We start from the raw sequence: 4,932 nt of genomic DNA, 5'->3' as shown, positions 1-4,932 counted from the left end.
CCTCTGGGTGGCTGACGGGCAGGATGAGGTCGGCTTTGTCTCTGTCTCCCTTGTCGGAGACCTAGGAACTAAGTGTGACGGAAAGCAGAGAGGAGCCTGATTTTGATTGCAGGCCTAAGGTTCTGCAGTCCAGGTTCGCCAACAGATAAATTTCTATCTGGGTCCCCCTGTGGCTGTAGTGCCTGTTTCTCAATTGGTTTAGACCATAGGGAGAGGTGTGTGATTACAACTCAACCTCCATCTTTGTGTTTTGGAGACATAAAGCATTAATGTGAGAGTCTCTGTCCACTCCACCACCACCCGCCACCACCCTGAACACTTAGGGGACACAGTCTGGCATCCTCAATGTCTCCATCTCCCACTCTCTATAAAGAATTTTATCTCGAGACACAGATGGCTGAATCTCTCTGAGGTTCAATTCTTGGACTTTGATGATGCAGAATCCCGATGACTTGTGGTGAGAGGCAGAAAAGAGAGGTAAGATGTTTGGGAGGAGGGGCTGCATATAAAAGGACTGAGCTTTACTCATGGGGAAAATGAAAGAACAGAAATGGAAGAAACGGGGAGCAGGGGAAAGCTAAGAACTCACACGGGTACCCACAGGACTCCTTGGGGAAAGGATTCAGATCCCCTGGGGCAGGCGAGTTATCCTGAGAATCAGAGGAAGGAGGAAAGGTAATTTTTAAGAAGTTTTTACTAGGAGCTATGAATTGGGCTCCTTTGACATCTTTTTTTTTCCTCCCCCCAAGAGATTCTGTTCAATATTAAAATTCTCTAAAAAGCTGGAAAGATGGGGTTTCTTTGAATATGACTTAATTTGTAGATGGGGCTGTAACTTAGGACCCATTTTATCTGGGTTACGTACATCTTCCCAAATATTAAATCAGACTCAACAGATGCTCTCAAATGGAAACAGGAGAAATGCTTCTAAGTGTCCTAAGCCCTGGGATGTGCAGGCGTGGACTCTGTGTGTGTGTGGATTCAGGGGCTGTGGGAGGTCCCAGATTGAGCCAAAGCTGTTTGATACCAAAGATGGGCTCCCTCTGGGGAGCCCTCCTCACTGGCCCCCTGGCACCTACTTGTTGGAGGCACCAAAGACATGCTGAGAAAGAGTATGTCCTCGACAGAGAAGGCCAAAGCGTGTGAGCGTGGTCCATGACCATGCAACAAAGGGAGAGAAAGGAAATTCTGACATCTATCTTTGAGAACCCAGACCCCGTGGTAAACACAAATTCTTGGATGAGGGGACAGCTATAAAACAGGAGCACAATAGAACTTCCCTGCTGGTCCAGCGGTGAAGAATCTGCCTTGCAATGCAGGGCATGCAGATTCAATCCCTGGTTGGGGAACTAAGATCCCACGTGGTGTGGAGTAACTAAGCCCAGGCAACCAAACTACTGAGCCCTCGAGCTCTGGAGCCCACCCGCCACAACTGAAGAGCCTGTAGGCCTCAGCGAAAGATCCCCCATGATGCAATGAAGAAAGACCCTGTGTGCCGCAGCTGACACCCGATGCAGCCAAATAAATAAATACTGTTTTAAAAAAAGAAATAGAGGAGCGTAACAGAAGCATCGGCTTCCCTGGATGCCCCCAGATCCAAGAGACACCCTAGGATCTGCACATTGGTCTAGGCATCTGTGGTCTCGGCAGTAGGTATCAGCAGAGGCGCCGAGAGAGCCAGCGGATACCACCTGGAATCCAAGGGATGTGAGCGATCACGTGGGGACAGAGACTCAGAGATGCTGTTCTAAGACAGACTATGGAGTCCGAGAAACACAGCTTACTTTGATTTTTATTCTCCCTCTGCACTCAGGTCAGAGAAACCTGACATTATCCCAGTGGGTAGAAGGAGGGAGAAACTTTCAAATAGGTGTCAGCTGCACCACGGAAAGTTTTGAAAAAGTTTGGCAGGAACTCCCGTTGGCAGTTACATCTGCGTTCCCGACGTCGGGTCTGTAATATTTGGATTCTGGGCCCGGGCAGATGGACCATTTGCCATGTGTCTGCTTTTCCTGGCTTCTGTTTTCCGACAGCCCTTGCTCACTTGGATCAGGCTGTTAACAGATCTGACTCCTATGCACTCGGCACTTTATACGTAGATGAAGTGTGTCCTTACACACGCGGTTTTCTGGTTCTCAGTGTAAGGACGTGAAAAAGTAGAGGGATGAGTTGCTTCGTCTCTAGCCCCGTGTGGGGTCCTTCTGCCCTTCTCAAGTAGACCTTGCTCTGCGTCGGAGCGGCTGGCACGATTCGTCTGAGGCTGTTAATGCTATGCGGCCACAGTGCATTCTGTGGTAGTTTAAGGAGCCAGAACATCCATCAGAGATCCATACCCTGACCTTTAGGGGCTGGTGGAAACTGGTGGAAGGGAAAGAGGATGGTCCCCGAAAGGCCTTGAGTTCATCTCCAAAGCCGCCGGGCAGCAAATCCAACTACAGTTGGTGCATACTGGCTGGTAGGTAGACCTCATGTGCATTTTGTTCCAAAGAGTTAATGGCATGTTTTAGAGGAAGAATAAAGACACACATGTCTAAGTCAAATCTTGACGGGAACCTCTGGAACAGACAGCCCCGATAGTAGGCGCCACGGCTACCCGGACAAATAGGGTTTCAAAAGGCCACATTCTCATCAGACCACATGCACAGCCAATATGTCCCCACTGGGATAATGAAGGCGGCTGCACTCACATGGCCCCAGGCAGGTACCCCGTTGCCCTGTGCTATGATTTCCATGTGAAGGAACAGCACCACATTGGAAAGAAATGTAAACCTAGCTGGTTTCGTGGGTTCTAGACATTATTACTTGCCATGATTGCCCCACGGCACCTGATTCGAGAGGGAGAGCTCAGCTAACGGCAGCTGCAGGAAACCGGTCTCTTTACCCTGTAGTCTTGGGATTCTATTTCCACCTTGGAGGCTCAGATCAGAAGCGACGCATTAAACATCATCCTCAATTCTTTGCTCCACAGAGTAGTTACAAGATGGATATGCTTTTAAACCAGGCAAATCAGAACATGGGATAAAGAGGGATTGCGAGAACTTAGCTGAGACGGTCTGAAACATCGAGCGAGTTTCAGATTCTAAAATAGAGAGGCGTTCACACTTCGCCTAGGTCTGAGGGAAGTGTGGCCTCCTGAGTTTCTAAAAACAAGAGGTCTCAGAATTTCACAAGCAGACTTTATATCAACATTTGAGTTGTGAGAATGAATCAGACAAACGTGAACCGAATGTTCCTTGAAAAGCAGAGGGTCTGAAAACGGATCTGCAAAGTGTTTTGGCAGTTGAGGATTTTGGAATATTATTAGCGCCCTCCCACCCCAGACACCACCAGATAATTGACTGTCTGCATCTGGCTGGTATCTGTTCGCCTCCAAAACAAGTGATTCGGGAGTCTATTATGAGACCCCTCCCCTTTTCTTTTGTCTGAAATGCTTCCTTTCCCTATTATTATTATTTTGGTGTTTCATGTGTGTGTGAAGTATAAATCTGATAGAGTTTAGTGCATTTGGAGAGTGATTTTGGATTTAAATCTTTCCAGACACCCACATCCAGATCAACACTCCCAAGAAAGAGGCCAGGACTGTAATAGACAAGCCTCACTTTCTGGCTTCAGTACCAGGACCCGAGCAGCAGGAGTCAGGAAATTCAAGAGGCTACCTTCTTAAACCTGATAGACATTCCGAAATTTGCCAATCAGATTGACAGGCTATTGATTCCCTCCCCTCTCTCCACCCTGCCCCGCCCTGGACCCCCGACCCCTGCCCCTGGCCTGCAAAAGATGACTCCCAACCTGGAAACCTGCGGAAACTGCATTTAGCATCTACGATGAATGCATTTTTGAGCTACTGAATCTGATAGGCTTATTGCCTACTTTATTCTAAGAAACCTAGAGCCAGGCCATTCTAAAGTGAGGTCGAAGTGAGGAACGCTGCTTCATTAGCTGGATAGATGGCTTAAGACAGTCTGATATTAAGCACCCCAGAGCAGGAAGGAAACTCTGACAAGGTCTCTCAGGAAAGACCTCTGACAGCGCTGGGAGCACCCTCAGGGTGGAATCTTAGAGTTGGGTGCTCCAGCCTGAGGGGCAAAGCGCTACCACTAAACGTGCGTCCTCTTCCACCGCTGCGATGGGACACTGTTGACTCAACGCGGCCATCTAGTGGTCAGACGCGGCCATCACCGCTGGCTCTCTGACTTGCGGGGCTGGACCGGTGCGGGTTGTGGATGTAGGTGCGGGTGCGGTGCGGGGGTCTTGTAACAATTTATCTGAGCTTCCTGTTCTCCCTTCTTCTCATCCTGCTTTCTACCTTCTTCATTTTTTCCTGTAGGAAGCCAAGACCACTGTTTCCACCTCTCCACAACTTCTTTGCTCAAGCCACCTGGCTTTTTGGACCTGAATAGATTTCTCCTCTCCGTTTGGAAATCACGTTATTGCTATCTACACATTGTCACCAAAACCAATTTGTGCAAACTAACAGGCTTATCAGCGCTGCGGAAATGAGATTAAAACTGCTTCCAATGAAACAGATAAAAACCAGATGAATGAAGCCCTCTAATAAGACATTAAAGATAATGACAAGAATGATTAACTAGTGTGATATATTGAGCAGTTATGAGGAGTTGGATGCCCAGGATCAGCAAACTAATAAAAAAAAGAATCTACCTTTAATTGCCTTTAGTCAGTGAGGTATAATCACATCAACATTATGATTTTTTTTGTTTGTTATTATTTATCTGTGAGAGCAATATCACACCTTGCCTCCAAATTGCTCAGAGCTTATTAGCAGAGAAAAGAGAGAGAGAGAAAGAGAGAGATTGCTTTGGGGCGGGGAGAGCTTGTCTCATTTCAGCTCTTTAAGAATAAAAAGGAATGCTTAATACCCTGCTTGCGTTTACACACCGATTATACAGACATGCTCTCATTTTTGTTTCA

The 4,932-nt window shown here is 47.5% G+C and overlaps 1 long non-coding RNA gene across 1 annotated transcript; it reads left to right on the top strand.

Annotated features, from left to right (window-relative positions):
- Nucleotides 1–343: 343 nt before the first annotated feature.
- On the top strand, nucleotides 344–4,663 carry LOC123333557. The gene is made up of 2 exons (XR_006550931.2): nucleotides 344–477; nucleotides 4,328–4,663. It is a non-coding gene; the product is annotated as an uncharacterized LOC123333557 (long non-coding RNA).
- Nucleotides 4,664–4,932: the final 269 nt, after the last annotated feature.

Source organism: Bubalus bubalis, chromosome 5, assembly GCF_019923935.1.
Source record: "Bubalus bubalis isolate 160015118507 breed Murrah chromosome 5, NDDB_SH_1, whole genome shotgun sequence".
NCBI lineage: Eukaryota > Metazoa > Chordata > Mammalia > Artiodactyla > Bovidae > Bubalus > Bubalus bubalis.
Note: the sequence above shows the minus strand (reverse complement) of the source record. Positions and strands in the feature narration are given on the sequence as shown.